We start from the raw sequence: 18650 nt of genomic DNA on the forward strand, positions 1-18650 counted from the left end.
TTCTCAACAAAATATTAGCAAACAAAATCCAACAGTACATCAAAATGATAATTCAACCTAGGAGTTTGAGCTAGAGCAAGACCTAAAACTAGCCAGGAGTTGGGATGGGTGCCAGAAATCCCAGCTACTTGGGAGGCTGAGGCTGAGGCAAGGGGAATCACTTGAGCCCAAGAGTTTGAGGTTGCTGTGAACTATGACTCCATGGCACTCTACCAAGGGCGACAAAATAAGACTAACAAACAAAAAAACAGATGATTCACCACAATCAAGGCATTTCATCTTGTCCTGGGGATACAAGGATGGTTCAACATATGTAAGTCAATGAATGTGATTCATCACAAGAACAAAATTAAAAGCAAAAACTGTACAATCTTTTCAAGAGCTATGGAGAAAGCTTTCAATAAAGTCCAGAATCCTTCCTGATTAAAAAAAAAAATTGGCATACAAGGAACATACCTCAAAGTAATAAAAACTGTATATGGAAAATCCACAGCCAACATCTTACGTAATGGGGAGAAATGGAAAGTGTTTCCCCTAAGAACTGAAACAAGACAAAGATGCCACTTCCACCCCTTCTATTCAACATAGTCCTGGAAGTCCTAGCCAGAATAATCAGACAAGAGACAAAAATAAAGGGCATTCCAATTGAAAAAGTGGAAGTGGAATTATCTCTGTTTTCTAGGTATAATCTTGTACCTAGAAAACCCTAAGGACTCATCCAAAAGACTCCTAGATTTAATAAATACATTTAGCAAAGTCTCAAGTTATCAAATCAACATACAAAAATCAGTAGCATGTCTATACACTAACAATAACCAAGTTGAAAATGAAATGAAGACTTAATGAAGATTAATTTAGGCAAGTAGTTGAAAGATCTCTACGAGGAGAACTACAAATCACTGATGAAAGAAATCATAAACAAGTGGCACCTGGGGCTCAGTGGGTAGGGCACCAGCCCCATATACCAAGGGTGGAGGGTTCAAACCCAGCCCCAGCCAAACTGCAACCAAAAAATAGCTGGGTGTTGTGGCGGGCGCCTGTAGTCCCAGCTACTCGGGAGGCTGAGGCAAGAGAATCACCTAAGCCCAAGAGCTGGAGTTTGCTGTGAGCTGTGACACCACAGCACCTACCGAGGATGACAAAGTGAGACTGTCTCTAAAAAAAAAAAGTGTGCAAATGACATAAAACAGGTATTTTTCAAAAGAAGATATACAAATGCCCAAACAAACATATGAAACATGCACAACATCACTAATTATCAGAGAAATGCAAATTAAAACCTAAATGAGATACTATCTTACTCCAATCAGAATGATCATTATGAAAAAGTCAAAAAAACAATAGAGGTTGGTGTGGACGTGGTGAAAATGGAACTCTTCTACACTGTTGGTGGGAATATAAATTAGTACAGCCTCTATGGAAATCAGTATGGAGATTTCTCAAAGAACTGAAAGTATTAATAGGTATCTATCTAAAGGAAAAGAAACCCATTATATCAAAAAGATACCTCCACTTGGGTTTATTAGAGCACAACTGAGACTTGTAAAATTATAGAATTAACCTAAATGCCCATCAGCCAATGAGTGGATAAAGAAAATATGGTAAGAAAAAAAAAAAGTGGCCAGGTGAGGTGGCTCACACCTTTGATCTTAGCATCAGCAAAGTTCAAGACCAGCCTGAACAAAGCAAACTCCGTCTCCTAAAAACAGAAAAACTTCCCTTTCCTTCTTTCTTTCTTTCTTTTTTTTTTTTTTGAAACAGAGTCTCACTCTGTCACCCAGGCCAGAATGACTATGATCTATTATGGAGAGAATACAAAATATTTCTGAACTGAAGCAAAAAAGGCAATAAAAGACTTTTTAGAGATATTCGAAAAGTGTAAAGATAGATCGACTATGTGTCAGACAGTATGTTTCATCAGTGTTAAATCACTTAGACATATGCTGGATTAGGTAGAAGAATGCCTTTGTTCTTAGGAAATCCTGTTGAAGTATTAATACTTACAGGTGAAGAATCACAGTGTCCTCAACTTGCTTTCAAATTGTTCAGCAAAAAAAACAAAAACAAAAACAAAAAACAGTCTTTTTACAATGAGCCAGCAAGAGAGAGGAAGAGAGAGATAGAAAGTTCTTCCCTGCAAAGAGCAAGAATACTCCTTCGCAGTGACTCCCATTCCTGTACTAAATGCTCCCCCTGGTGTACCAGGAGAGCAGAAGGTATTCATCAAAACGCCTTTCAAAAATGCCCTTCACAAGCTGGTCTACAGCAACCCTGTAAGCTCAGGCAATCCACCTCCCCTCCGCCTCCCAGAGTGCTAGGATTATAGGTGTGAGCCACAGCGCCCGGCCCCCTATCTAGAAGAGGGTTCCTTAGAAGTCTTAGGGCCTTGAATAGTTTGACAAATACTACCCTTGAATATCTGATTTGTAGCCCCTTTGCTCTTTGGTGAGAATCCACCAATTTCTTTCTACAGATTTAATGAATCACATGTTAAAAACAAAAAATACATCTTAAAAAAAAAAAAAAAGCCCTTCCCTTCATGGATCTATGCACTGAAAAGGATTTTTTTCCCCACTAGATTTTTCCTTTCTCCCACATAATTTCTAAGAACGTTGGTTTTTTACCTTCTCTAACTTTTCTGCTCACCCGTGGGCCTCCTGAGTCTTCTGGTTTTGACATTCTAATCATGGCTTCCTCCAAGGCAAGTCACCCCCACATCAAGATGCCTGCTGCATCTCTCTCACACTTCAATTTCATGCTCCAACTGCATCCTCTCTCTCCTCCCACACTCTTCCTTCCACTCTCTCTCCCTCCCTCTCATCAAATCCTTATTGAGCATCTACTCTATGAAAAACAAAGTTCTTGTTGGTCTAGAGTGTACAAAATTATCAAGGCCATGGTTTCTGCCTTTTATGGTCAATAGGCCAGACCTTGGGAAGAAAGCCAAGCATTTTTGTAAAGGAGTGCAGTGGGCTAGTTCTCAGAAACCTCAAACTCCTGGACTTGGTCAACCATCCTGCCTCAGCTGCCCAAGTAGCTGGGACTACAGGTGCCCACCATCACACTTGGCTAACTTTACTATTTTTAGTGGAGATGAGCTCTTGCTCTTACTTAGGTTCATTTCAAACTCATGACCTCAAGCAATCCTCCCACATGAGCCACGAGGCCTATCCTTGATCTAGGGTACATTAACTCTGTCATGCTTTTCACCTGCCCACACCAGGACCAAGCACACTGGTTCACTTGGGTAAGGAGGGGGTATAATGGAGAAGGAAGCATATTAACAGCATCTGCTACAGCACCTGGAGCAACTGATTTGGGACCAAATGAGAGACCCAAACCCTGAACAGAGTACCTGGCAGAAGTGCGAAATGCACCTGCACATAGAAGTCAGATGTCATGCCTCCTAGAGCCACCCCAGAGAGCAGAGCACGACACTCTCTCCTTGCTCCCTTTGTCGCCTTCAGCCAGTACAAACTGAATCCTCAAAGTAAAACCTCTCAGATCCATCCTTCCCTCCATCTCCACTCCTGACACTTGCCTTTGTGTACAGAGGGTCCCTCAGCTGGTCTCCACTGTCCCCTCTGCCATCCCCAACCTGTCCTCCATAGTCAAAGGACACCCTGCAAAATGCTGGTCTTTTCAAATCTCACGCTTAAGACCTTACCATAACCCCCTTCTTCTAACCAGATTAAGCCCTACATTTCATCTTGTGGTTCCAGTCCATGCAGTTGTAAACACATCCCACCTGCCCAAGACAGGCCACCCATCTCGAACCTTCTTCTCATTTCTACAACCCACCCTGCTCCTCAAACCCAAGACCAGCATGAGAAGCAATGCCCTCACTTTTTGTCCTTTTGGATTTATTCCAAGGTGGCTGGGTCATCATTTTATAAATGTAGTGATTCTGGAATCATACCCAGGTTCAAATCATGTTCCTCTATGTGTTAACTATGCCCCTTGGGCATCTGTAAAATGCCCAAACTTCTAATAGTAACTCCTACTTTATAAGGTTAGCGTAGGAACTAATTTTTTTCTTTTTTTAGAGACAGAGTCTCACTTTATCACCCTCAGTAGAGTGCTATGGCATCACAGCTCATGGCAACCTCCAACTCCTGGGCTTAAGTGATTTTCTTGCCTCAGCCGCTGGAGTAGCTGGGATTACAGGCTCCCACCAGAACACCTGGCTATTTTCTTGTTTCAGTTTAGTGGGGCCGGGTTCAAACCCAACACCCTCAGTATAAGGGGCCGGCGCCTTACCCACAGAGCCACAGGCACTGCCCAAGAACTAATAATTTTATACCCAACAAGTAGCTACCCAATAAATGTTAGTTACCACTAGGAATTTTCTCAAGGTGCTATTTTAAGACTTTTTAAAGCAATCAAGAGATACATCTATCTGCTATGAAATATTTCAAATTGTATATAAAACCAGCACATTGTACCCCATAACTGCATTAATGTACACAGCTATGATTTAATTTAAAAAAGAATTATATAAATCGGTCTCTAACCCAGGTTCCTGGCACAGAGCTCCCTAAAGCCCACATAATTTCCTGAGCAATAAGAGACTGGGAGAAACTTTTGTTCCAGTGATCTAATCTCTGGCCCAGGTACCTGAGACAGAGCTCCTAAAACACTTGTAATATCCTGAGTGATAGGAATGTGTGACACAGAGCTCCCAAATCTCTCGGAATTTCCCTGGTGATAAGAGTCTTTTTTCTAAAGAAGTGACTCTTGATGGGTTCCTGAATGAGTGCTGATCACCAGAAAGACCAGAAAGATAGTGGTGATTGATTAGACCTTGGAGCTGTAGCCACACTCACCAGTCTCCAAAGATGGGGGAGGGACTGAAAATGGAGTTGATAATCAATCATGCCCCTGTGATGAAGCCCCAGCAAAATCCCCTTAACTATATGGGATTTGGAGGCCTTCTGGGTTGGTGAACAGATTCTCATGCCAGGAGGGCAACACACTCCAACTCCATGGGGACAGAAGTTCCTGTGCTTGGGACCTTTCCAGAGCTTACCCTGTGTATCTATTCATCCGTTGCTCATCTGTACCCTTCATCACATTTTTTATTAATATAATAAACTGGTAAATGTTACATAACTGTTTCCCTGAGTTCTGGGAGCCAACCTAGCAAACTAATCAAACTAGAGAAGGAGGAAGTCTTGGTAACTCTAACATATGGCAGGTCAGACAGAGTATAGGTGACAACCTACTACTTACGACCAGTGTCTCCAGCGGGAGGCAGTCTTGTAAGACTACTGCACTCTTAACCTCAGCACCTGACTCTAAATGCAGGCAGATAGTGTCAGAACTGAATTGAATTCTAGGACACCCGGCAGGTATCACTGGAGAAGCAACTGACGTGTAGGGAAGACACCCACCCATCTGGTGTTAGAAGCAAAGTATTATGCTAACTGTTCAGTGTCAGAGAAGGAAAAACAGTGGGTTTTTCCTGCCCCACACATCTACTAAGAAGGCTCTCAGTCTTTGCGTGAGCTAGCAAACAGCTACTTAGCTGTTTAAAGCTTTCATCTTCATACAATGTAAAGGTCTTATTTTTATTTACAGCAGCCAAATCAAAGGGTTAGAACTGTTGAACAGATAGTTCTAAAAGCTAAAAGCAATATAACAAATAGAAGAACAATTTTTCTTGACTTTTCCTGCTGAAACTTTAGCCACAGAGAACATTTGAAGCTATACCTGCTACAAGTTGTGTTGGGAAAAAAAGAAAAAGTTATGTGGATAAATGAATAAGGAAGGTGTGGTTTACTTGGGTTTTATTTTAATTCTACTCTTCGTAACTAATATATTCACAGGGCTCACAACTCTTAAAAACATAAGGGGGATATAATGAAATGTCCCTCCTCCCTTTGCCCAGCCACCCACTTCTCTTCTCTAGAGGCAGTCGGTATGACCACTTTCTTGTGGATATTGAATATTCTTTTAAATGTTTGTACAAATATAAGAAAATATACACGCATTTTTACCATTTAATATGCATTTTCACTTGATTTTAAACTTAATTTTATTAAACATTTAATGCATGCCGAAGAATATTACATCATTTAAAACATTTTAGAAAACACTCTCCTTAAGAAACATAAACATCCTCGTATATTTTCTTCTCCTGCTGAATCCTAATTTCATCACTTTCCAGTTGATAAGTCTATAGGTGGCTTCCAGTCTTTCATGGTTATGCACAAGGCTATATCGTTTTACATGAATACAGTATATCTGTAAAATAAATTCCCTAGAGGTGATGGCCATAGGTCATTTTTATAGATAAACATTTAGATTTTCCTCCATAGAGACTGAACCTCATTGATTCTTTTTTTTTTTTTGAGACAGAGCCTCAAGCTGCTGCCCTGGGTATAGGGCTGTGGCATCACATTTCATAGCAACCTCCGATTTCTGGGCTCAAGAGATTCTCCTGCCTCCGCCTCCCAAGTAGCTGGGACTACAGGTGCCCGCAACAATGCCCGGCTATTTTTTGTTACAGCCATCATTGTTGTTTGGCGGGCCCAGGATGGATTCGAACTCGCCATCTCAGGTGTACGTGGCTGGAGCCTTAGCCACTTGAGCCACAGGCGCCGAGCCGATTCATTTGTTTTTAAAAGCTTCCAGGCCTGCTATGGTGGCTCATGCCTGTAATCCTGCCTGTAATCTGAGGCAGGTGGATTGTTTAAACTCAGGAGTTCAAGACCAGCTTGAGCAAGAGCCAGACCCCATCTCTATCAAAAGTAGGAAAACTAGCTGGGTATAGTGGCACTCGCCTATAGTCCTAGCTACTGGGGAGGCTTGGGGCAGAAGAATGCTCAAGCCCAAGAGTCTGAGGTTATTGTGAGGTACGACACCACAGCTCGCTACGCAGGGTGACAGAGCCTCTGTCTCAAATAAATAAATAAATGCTTCTAAAATGCCTAGAAGTTCAATAGGTAGCAAAGCTATTTAAGTGAAAGAGCTAAGAACACAGGAAGGTACAAGGACCATTTTTTAATCGCATTAAAAAAAAAAACCAAAAGCATTAACTATCTTTTTTTCCCCTGAGGCAATCATGTAAATTGCCTCCTGGCTGTTCCTTCAATACTTGGTAAAGAGCCCAAATATATACTTCATTCTGGTTTAATTCCTGTAAGGATTAATATTGCTGAGAACTGACAGAAATAATTACTTCCTGCAATGAGGTAATTATGAAATCAAGTTCAGCAACACTTTCTTTTTTTCTTTTTTTTTTTTTTGAGACGGAGCCTCAAGCTATCCCCCCGGGTAGAGTGCCATGGCATCACGCTAACAGCAACCTCCAACTCCTGGGCTCAAGAGAGTCTCCTGCCTCAGCCTCCCAAGTAGCTGGGACCACAGGCGCCCGCCACAACGCCCGGCCATCTTTTGGTTGCAGCCATCATTGTTGCCTGGCGGGCCCGGGCTGGGGATTGGAACCCGCCACCCTAGGTGTATGAGGCTGGCGCCCCAGCCGCCTGAGCCACAGGTGCCGAGCCCAGCAACACTTTCTGTGACTTGGTTTACTTAAAAAAATGCCTGCTGCCTTGATATTTAAGATGTATATCTTGGGTTCCAAGTTTTGAACCAAAAAGTCTCTGCAATATGTAGGTTTTCTCCATATGTAAAGGCATCAGGAGCAAGCAGGATGGTTATTAATGAAGTATTTATCCAGAAAGACTAGCACTGTCAGATTGTAAGAACCTTTGAAATAGAGTATCACAGACACTAGGATTTGGCACTGGAAACGCATACAACTTAACATTACATACCTTGGGGAAGGCTACCACCTTGAGTCCTACTTGTCATAAAGAATTAGAGTTAAAAAGATGTTCTTGGCCAGGTATGGCAGTTCACACCTATAATCCCAGCACTTTGGGAGACTGAGTCAAGAAGATCACTTGAGCCCAGAAGTTCTAGGCTGCACTGAGATATGATCATGCCACTGTACCCTAGCCTGAGTGACAGAGTGAAATCTTGTCTCAAAAAAAATAGAAAAGTAGCCTAGGTGAGGTGGCTCACACCTTTAATTCTAGCACTCTGGGAGGCCAAGGTGAGTGGATAGCTTCAGTTCAGGACTTCAAGACCAGACTTAGCAAGAGCAAGACCCTGTCTCTACTAAAAATAGAAAAAATTATCCCAGCATGGTGATACACACCTGTAGTCCCAGCTACTCAGGAGGCTGAGGCAAGCGGATCACTTGAGCCCAGAAGTTTGAAGTTGCTATGAGCTATGATGATGCCATAGCACTCTACCCAGGGTGATAGAGTAAGACTCTGTCTCAAAAAAAAATAAAAGTTCTTAAAATCCAGAGATATAAGAAAATCAACAGCAATTATCCCCCCCCACCAAACCAGATACCTCAATTAAGGGTATTTGCCCATTTTAGAACCACAGGTAAATAGGCTGAAATTATAGCTCCTGATCTCTCTTGCCCCTTCCATAATTAGCTACACTGGCATCCACTCAGGAAAGGTGCTAGAGTTAACCCTTTAGACTGAATAAAGATAGTCTAATTACACTTAAAATTAGCAATATACCTAATTCATATTTCATGATGTATGGTCCCAGGAATGCCCACAGTGGACTTATGGGTGGGGAGGTAAGGCTTGGTCTGGCTGTTAGAAAACTGATTTTGGGGCCCTGGAGTTTGGGCCCCAAACTTTGGTAACACAAGTGGTTGCTCCCTACAGGTCCTCACTGTACAGATAGCACTAAAAAACTAGGGAGGAGGCCCAACACAGTGGCTCACGCCTATAACCCTACACTCTGAGAGGACAGCAGCGGGGGGAATCACTTGAGCTCAGGAATTCTAGACCAGCCTGAGCAAGAGTAAGACCCTGTCTCTACTTTAAAAAAAAAATACAAAAATTAGCTGTAAGTTGTGGGAGGTACCTGTAGTCTCAGCTATTCAGGAGGCTGAGGCAAAGAGGATCACTGGAGGCCGTGAGTTTGAGGTGCTGTGTGCTATGATGACACCATGGCACTCTACCCAGAGCAAGAGTCAAACTCTATCTTGGAAAAAAAGAAGAAGAAGAAGAAGAAGGGAGGTGAAATGATCCCTCTATGCAAGTCACTGAATTCTTTCCCAGCACGCTGGGTGTTTACACTGTGGGTCCATGAACCAGGTGTCCACAGCAGCCGGGATGAAGGTATGCATGGACTCAATGACCAGCCTTCCCTTACCAAAGCTAGTCTGGCTGCTATCTCTGTTGAAGCCATTAAGCAGAGACCAAGGCTGAGCTATGGCAAATTCCTACGTAGAACAGTGGTGACTTTCCCCCTCCTCTGAAAATACATTTTTTCTGCACATGGATTTCCTTTTCCTGGTCACCATGCTCCTGCCAGGAACTTACCAACTGTCATAATATCTGTTACTAACATTGCTTCTGATCACAAATCCATTTGCAGCAAAAGAACTGAGTCAGTGTGCGGGTACGCCCAGGATCTCTGGTCTTACCATGGTCCCTTCACTCCAAAAGGGCTGATCTTCTGGATGGTACAGTGGATGGCCCATTGGAAGCTGAGGACGACATCCACTGGGAGACGCCACCTGGGATGCTGGAGTCTGTCCTATAGGATGTAGCGGATGCCCTGACCCAAGAGCTGCTGGAGTTCATGGGTCAGGACAATCAGGCACAGCAGTGAGTGCATCTCTGGCTACTAGACTATGACACTCTCTCCAAATGTTTGTTTCCCATCTCTTTGACTCTGAATCAAACCCCTTTTGGATTCACATAGTGAGAGTAATTTCTGTTACCTGAAACTGAAGCCTGACTGGTGTGTATGCTGAGGCAGAATCTCTAGAGAGAAGTCCAAACGTCTGCCTTTTTAACAAGCTCTTTGCTGAATCTTACGCTCACAGAGTTTGAAATTCACTGATAAAGGTTCTTTGCAGTAACTACAGGGGGATGACTAGGAAGGACACTTCACCCAGGCCAGGGTGAAGCTCAATAACCCCCCTGCCTTGTGGTAGAGAGCACTTTTCTAGGGACTCAAACTTGATTATAGAATGTGGGGGTGAGCTGGGAGCTGCGTGAACCAGGAATTGGGTAAAATGGATGGCAGGCAGGCCCCGGAGCAGGAATGCCTGGATTTGATCCACATAGCCCTCCTAAGCTCTTTATGTATTACTCTTTAGGACTGCTCATGTAATCCTAAAGGCAACATGGGGTAGATGCTACTGCTCTCCTCATGTTATAGATTAGGAAACCATGGCCCAGTGAGGAAAAGTGACTTACCCAAACCCACATAGCTTCAGGAGGGCTATGTGGCCACAAGTAGGCAGTAAATAAGTATTAGGTATCTGAAATGCTTTACTTTTCAGAGTACGAAACATTCTCTCTTGTGCATGCTCTCTCTCTCATACACACACACACACAATCTCATTTGAGCTTCAAAATGACTTTCTTAGGTGAGGCAACCACAGCCCAGAGAGGCTAAGTGATTTCCCCAAGGTCACACAGTATGACAAACAAAGGCAAAACTGTAATGAAATCCAAGGACTTAAAGCTTGTTTTTCCTGTGTTCTGAGTGCAGACATAAGATGTCCTTCGCATCTGGCTCCCATCTGTCCCCAAGGAGCTCACTCACAGCTCCGCATCCTACGGGCCTTGAGTGGGAGTGACTCATCTATCACCTACAGCTGCAGGAACAGCGTGTGCCAGAACAGTGGGACTGTACTAACATCTTGCCTCTCAATATCTGTCCAATGTTCTTCCCAGAAATTGCTCTAAAACTCCAGGTCCCCATGGAAACCTCAGGAGAGATTGCCTATTGACTGTAAGTGAAATTTTGCTATGACTGCTGCCTTGATATCAAATGGATATTATTAAAAGCCTGGCCCCAAGCACTGCCCGCTGTAGCTTGTGGCCAAAGCCATATTCTCCTTGGGCTGGGAGGGTAAGAGAGAGAGCACACTCTCTGGTGGTAGGCTGAGTGGTCAGCTTGGAGAAAGGAGGAATGTATGCTGTGAGCTTCTACTCTCAATATCAGACAAGACAAGGTGCTTTCCATCTACGTGTGTAACAAGAGGCTGGAATGAGATCCCTGCCAAGAACGTTGAGAGGAAAACTAATTAATTCAACCCAGGGAGTTCTTTGCTCTCTGCAGAAATCATCTGTAATGTCCTTTCCAGACCAAAAAGTGGAAGAGTAGGGCCCAGACTTAAGGCTTGAGGGACTAGAAAAGAAACATGCTTGAAAAGGACAGGATATGGCCAGGTGGAGGCCAAGGTGGCTGGATTACTTGAGCTTAGGATTTCGAGACCACCCTGAGCAAGAGCAAGACCCCATCTCTACTAAAAACAGAAAAACTAGCCAGCATTGTAGTGCGCGCCTGTAGTTCCAGCTACTCGGGAACTGGCCTCTACTGAGGCAAGAAGATTGCTTGAGCCTGAGTTCGAGTTTGCTGTGAGCTATGCCATGGCACTCTACACGGGTGACAGAGTAAAACTCCATCTCAAAAAAAAAAAAAAGAAAGAAAAAAAGAAAAAAAAAAGGACAGGATAATCTATAAAAGGAACAGATTTGGTCAAAGGGAAAAAAATCAAAGAGCAAGGACTTTCCCAGCATTACCCAGAGATCCAAGTAGTGGGGAGCTCGACTCCTTTGATGATAGGAACTGTTTCTTCACTGAATATTTGATGGCTATTTGTCGAACATTGTGTCTGATGCTGTACTAGGCACTACATTAGAGTGGAGAAAAAGGCAGAGAGGACTCATGGGCTAGCGGAAGGAGACAGAAACCAGGCTTTCAAACAAATGTGCAAGAAAATTTCAGTTACCGATAGGTGCCATGAAGAAAAAAGGTTACAGTGATGCTGAGTGGGGCCCCAGAGTGTAAGATAAGTCATTAGGGAAGGACTTGGAGCTGAGACCCAAACAAGCCAGCAGAAGCTGCAGGAAAGAAGGGGCAGATGGAGGGTGGGGTGAGTACAGCATGAGGCCCCTGAGGAAGGAATGAGCTTGTCCTGCTCACCAGCAAACCTAATGGGGGAGGCAAGACAGGTTCTGGGCCAGGAGTAGAGGAGCTAAAATCAGAGGCAGCTCCAGGCCAGGCCATGCAGGGCTGGAGGCCCACAGTGGATTGTAGTGCACAGACGTGTTGGAGCCATTGCAAAGCAATGAGGGGTGGTGGTTGTGTTAAAACAGGAGGAGGATGAGAAGAGATCTTGTAAAAGATCACTCTGGCTGCTGGGGAGAAAACATTGCAAAAGGGAAAGGGGACGAGGAAAAAAGCAAGTTCCTAGGGATGGTGACCGAGGCTCCTCCATGACCTGGGGTAATGTCCCTGAGGCTCATCTGGCTTCCTTTCCCATCAGTGCTGAAGGACTGTCAAACCAAGGGACGGATCTACTCCAAGGGAGTGCTCCCCAGAGCAAGGCCTGAGCAGTGTTTGCCTTGAGTGAGGGAGAGAGGACCCAGAGGAGAGGTCTTTGCTGTCACGGAGGTCTCCTTGAGGACTAGACATGGTTAATTCAGTCCTTGTAAAGGAAGAAATAGATGAGACTAGGCAGACAGAAGTCCACCTCAACCCACTTCCTCCCTGTGGTATTGCCACCTCCTCTGTCCTCTTTACCAAAGCACTCAACTTCCTATCTCCTGTCCTCTCTTGACTCTGTTTCGATTAGGCTTTTATCCCCATTACTCCACTGCAATTGCTTCAAAGGACCCCACATTGCTAAAGCTGATGGCCATCTCTGCCCTCCACTTACTCAACTGATCAGAGCACACGGCATGACTAATCCTTCTCTCCCTTTGGGATCACTATCTCCGCTGGGCCTTCCCTTTCTCCTCCTCCCTTCTTGGCCATTCCCTTTGTCGCCTTTACTGATGACTCCTATCTCTTAACCTCTATGTACAAAAGCTCCCACAGCTGGTACCTGAGCCTCTTCTCTACCTATGCTCATGCTTGATGGTCTCGGAGTCCTGTGCTTTTAAGCATCATCTGTTGACTGACGTCTCCCAACTTGATATCCCATCCCACACCTCCCCCCTGGATCCCCGGTCCTTTCAGCCAACTCTTATTTCCTATCTTCTCTTAGACATCTCACTAGCATCTCAAATTTAACACACCCAAAATAAAACTCCTGATCTTCCTCCCCAAAACTGCCTCACTCACAATCTGCCTCAACTCAATAAACAGCAATCATCCTTCCACACATAGTAGAAGTTCACTGTCTGTCTTCTCCACTGCTGTGAGATCTCTGAGTACAGGATCCATTGCTGAATCACCAGAGCAGGCAGGAACCGCGCTTTGCACACAGCAGGGCTATTTGTAATGGATGAAACAATTCCTTAAAGAAACCTCCCTAACCTCCTTTACCAGCTTGTTTCCCCACTCCATGTTTGCATAGAATCATAACCTCTCTAATAGCATTTCCCACAGTTGGAAATCCTACAGTCATTTGTGACTCTCTGCCAGTAGCCTATAAATTATATAAGGACAGGCACTATTCTTATTTAGATAACTAACATCTGACATGTAGGCCCTCAAGAAAAACAATAGTAATAAAAAATATTCTTAAATTAGTAAAAAGGGTTACATAAGCTATGGATCCTTTCTCCAGAAAAATGTACTCACATACACACACATAACGTGTTAGGACTGAACCTTAGGAACCCCTGCTATAACTACAACTAGCTGAACTTACTCTGTGGTTTCAACCAGACCAGAATATAGAGATATCATCCCTTCCTGCTGTGTTCTTTGGTCAAGGCACACAGGGATGTGGATATCCTGATAAAATGTTCTAATTAGTTGGGGATAAGGCATCAACAATAAACTAGGAGGGGATATAGTGGGACAAAGGGCAAAAGGACAGAGAGAAGCCACACTTCCTGTCATTTCTTTACCAAGAGAAAAATACCTATGTCTCATGACCAAATCCCACCTAATCAACTGTTTGCAGCTATTCTGTGTGCCCAGCTACTTACCAAGTCACTGATTTTATGAGTAACAGTGCTAACAGAGGACATCGAGAGAACCTCATATCCTCATTCATTCAGCAAATGTAGCTACTTACTTCTCTCTGCCCACTCTGAGGACCAGAAGCAGGGCGGTAATATATAGTAGTTATTGTACTCAGCCTGGATCATTCTCTACAGTTACAACTAGAGGTTTTAACTCAATGTTGTATAAAGGTGACAAAGGACTTGTTCAGAGAGACTGTCCCCAGCTCCCGGAACAAGTACTATATATACACAACCTATAACCAACCAGAGAAGAGAGACAGTGGGTGCTGAGTCTCCAGCTCTTTCTCAAGGATAACTCTGAACCAGGAAAACCAGGTGAATCACTCTGGTTCAAGCTGGAGTATTCTTCTTTTTTGGCAGTTTTTTTGGCCAGGGCTAGGTTTGAACCCACCACATCTGGCATATGGGGCCAGTGCCCTCCTCCTTTGAGCCACAGGCGCGGCCCAAAGCTGGAGTATTCTTTATGGTCCTAGGGATCCTCTTCTATTTCCCAAATTTTTTTCTTCTGTATCATTTGACCTGGAGCAACCATTTCCTCTTCAAGACCTTTGTATTACAGAAAAGTTCTTTATTTTGGCTTATATATTTATTCAAAGTACAATTTTTTTTTTTAAGACAGAGCCTGACTATGTCACCCTCAGTAGAGTGCCGTGACATCACAGCTCACAGCAACCTCAAATTCTTGGGCTTAAACAATTCTCTTGCCTCAGCCTCCAAGTAGCCGGAACTATAGGTGTCAAAGTACAATCTTTAAATACCATGTCTTTACTGAAAGATTTCTATAGAATGGGCTCCTCAGAGGCAACTTTATGCCTTATTTACTACAGAGAATGACATACAGTCCCTTGAACTGGAGCACTCTTCATCTCTCTCCTTTTAGGACAGGAGGTTCTATCTTGCTTATTAGAGCCTAGCTTTGCAAAAATGGTAGGTATGTACAAGACATTGGGTGGGTGAGTGGGTAGATAGATCTATGGAACCTGCCTCTTCTTGTAACTTCTGACCATTTATCTACATTACATGTACATTCTCTAAAATTTATTCAAAGTAAATGACCAGGACTTCCTCTTCCCTTAATTGTAAACTTCTGTTATGGCCTAAGTTTTCAATTACCAATGAGTATAAACCTATCATATTTACAGTAATCCCAGATCGCAATGATTTGAACACACAGTCGCCAGCTTTTTTCAATAACCATTCTTCACAAAGAATTTCTTCGAACTGTCAGAGGCCTTTACTAATGTACCTAAGCCCCTACCAGTTGTGAGTCCTATGTAAGGTCATTTTCTCTTTTAAAGTTCTGATGAAAAGAGGACTCAGAGAGTCAAAGGCACAGCCTGCAGGCTTCTTCATGCTTCTGCTCCATTGCTCTGAGCCAGCCCCAGGTGGTGGCCTACATTGCTGTCAACCATCAAAATACTGAACTCTGCCAGACCATTGCTGTCCACTGTTCTTCTACTGCCCCAAACCAGCTACTTCCAAGGTCTGCGCAGAGCCAGGTTGGGCCCCTAGTAACACAGTTCTTCCCTTCCATTCCCAGAAAAAAAGGCTTTCAAAAGGACAGGGGATTGGTGGTGAAGGTGCACTGGGGAGACACAGCTCAGACAGCACCTGCCACTGAGGACCCCTCTAGTCTCTAATCATCTAGTCTGGTCCTCTGAGCCAGATGCCATCTTCACTCACGGTGATTCTCTCAGGGACCTGTTTGCATGTTTTTCTCTTCTAGCATCTGGAGCTCTGAGGGCCCCTAGGCCATGGGACAGGCCTGTACATGGCTGAGCCCTAAATGAGAACAGCATTCATTTGGCTTCTTTCCCACAAGGTTCCTAAACTTGACTCAAGAGGAATGAATGGACATCTGTTTTCAGTGTTCCCAAACATTCTTTAAGGAGCAATAATTCCACAGGAATTGTGGGACACTTAGGGGGCAGTCTATACAAGCTCACAGAGAGAGGCTCTAACTCCACATGGAAGTTCACCAGCTAATATCTTCTAACCCAGCTAAATATCCTGTTATGAACTTCAGTGGACACTGTATTACTTAGGCAGGCCTCAACTGCCAAATCAAGACTCACTAATAATTCTGTGACTTAAATACACAAGTTTTGACTGGGCACAGTGATTCATTCTGGTAATCCTATCACTTTGGGAGGCCAAAGCAAGAAGATCACTTGAACCCAGACGTTTAAGACCAGCTTGTGCAACGCAGCAAAGACCCAGTCTCTATAAAAAAAGTTAGCTAGGCATGGGGTACATGCCTATAGTTCCAGCTACTCAGGAGGCTAAGGCAGGAAAATTGTCTGAGCCCAGAGTTTGAGGCTGCAGTGAGCTACAATAATGCCACTACACTCCAGCCTAGGCAAGACAGCAAGACACTGTATCACCAAAAAAAAGAAAAAAAGAAAAACATACATTTTTCTTTTTTTTTTTTGCATTTTTTGTCTGGGACCAGATTTGAACCCGCCACCTCCAGTATATGGGGCCGGTGCCCTACTCCTCTGAGCCACAGGCACCGCCCCTCCTTTTTTTTAGACAGAGTCTCATTATGTCACCCTTGGTAGAATGCTGTAGCATCAGAGCTCACAGCAACCTCAAACTCTTGGGTTCAAGTGATTCTCTTGCCTCAGCCTCCCAAGTAGCTGGGACTACAGGCACCAGCCACAACACCCGGCTACTTTTAGAGATGGGGTCTTGCTCTTGCTCTTGCTCAGGCTGGTCTTGAACCCGTGAGCTCAAGTAATCCACCCACCTCAGCCTCCCAGAGTGCAGGGATTACAGGTGTGAGCCATCACACCCAGCCTTTTTTTTCTCTTACGAATTCCACAATATGTTCTTCAGTCAGACATGCAACTTGACTCCATAAGGGTCACCAGCACTCCAGGCTGAAGGAAGCACTGCCTCCTGTAACTTCTACTTAATAGGTCACTTCCCAGGTCACTCTACTCATCACTATTTCATCCCCTAGGAAAGGGGGAATGGTGTGAGGGAGTGGACAGGTAATTTTTCATAAATCAATCATGTACATGGCACACATCCCATTCCCTTATAGTACAATGAAGAAGGCCAGGCACAGTGGCTCATACCTGTAACCCCAGTACTTGGTAGGATTGCTTGAGATCAGGAATTCATGAACAGTCTGGGCAATACAGCAAGACCCTATCACTACAAAAATACGTATATGTATACTATGTATTAGTTGAGCATGGTGGCACAAGCATGTAGTCCCAGCTACCCAGGAGGTCAGATAGGAGGACCGCCTGAGCCCAGGAGTTCAAGGCTGCACTGATGTATGATTGTACCACTGTGCTCTAGCCTGGCAACAGAGTGAGAACCTATCTCAAAAAAAAGAGAGAGAGAGAGAGAGAGAGAGAGAGAGGAAAGAGAGGGAAGGAGGGAAGGAAAGAAGGGAGGAAAGAAAGAAAAGGAGGGAGGAAGAGAGGGAGAAGAAAGGATAGGAGGGAAAGAAATTCTTATGAAGACACAAAAAAAATTCCTTTATTCCATGGGGCATTTTTTGTCATACCAAAAGACTTAAAACATCTTATAAAAGATTGTTAAATTATGAACCATATGTATCACAGAATACAATGTAGATGGCTCACATCTATAATCCTAGCCTATGGGAGGCTGGGGTGGGTGGATTGCTTGAGTTCAGGAGTTTGTGACCAGCCTGAATAGTGAGATCCCCTCTCATAAGAAGTAGCCGGGTGAGGGGGGCGCCTGTGGCTCAAAGGAGTAGGGCGCTGGCCCCATATGCCGGAGAGGGTGGGTTCAAACCTGGCCCCAGCCAAAAACTGCTAAAAAAAAAAAGTAGCCAGATGGTTCCTGTGGGCCTTTGTGGACTGCTACAGTGTTGATACTACTGTAATTATTAAACTGATTATTTTCCTTATGAAAAAAAAAATAGCCGGGTGTTGTGGCAGGCACCTGTAGTCCCAACTATTTGGAAGGCTGAGGCAAGAGGATCACTTGAGCCCAAGAGCTTGAGGTTACTGTGAGCTATGATGCCACAGCTCTCTACCCAGGATGCCAAAGTGAGACTGTCTCCAAAAAGAAAATAATACAATGTAGCCTTTAAAAGAAATGAGAATATTTTCTCATTCTCGTTGATTTTCCAATCAATGTCTACTGACCAGAAAATATCCAAATATTAACTTTAAAAAGTAAAATGCTGGCTCAGCACCAATAGCACAGTGGTTACAGTGTCAGACACATACACTGAGAATGGTGGGTTCAAACCCACCAGGTCACCCAGGTCCCTCTACTCATCACTTCCCATCACCCTGGCCAGCTAGACAACAATGACAACTGCAACAAAAAATAGCCAGGCACTGTGGCAGGTGCCTGTAGTCCAGCTGCTTGGGAGGCTGTGGCAAGAGAATCGCTTAAGCCCAAGAATTTGAGGTTGCTGTGAGCTGTGATGCCACAGCACTCTACCAAGGGCTACATAGTGAGACTCTATCTCAAAGAAACAAACAAACAAATAAATAAAAAGTAAAATGCAGAACAAAATGTTTAGAATGCTACCACTGGAAGGTGGGGCAGCAAATAGAATTTCATATATAATATGTATCTATAGACTTACATAGAGAGAGAAAATTCCTGGAAGGAAGAATATAAAAGAAATTGAAAAAGGTTTCTAGGTAGGGATATCAGAATATTGGA

This window comes from Otolemur garnettii, unplaced genomic scaffold, assembly GCF_000181295.1.
Source record: "Otolemur garnettii isolate 467f Iridium unplaced genomic scaffold, OtoGar3 scaffold00004, whole genome shotgun sequence".
Lineage (NCBI taxonomy): Eukaryota > Metazoa > Chordata > Mammalia > Primates > Galagidae > Otolemur > Otolemur garnettii.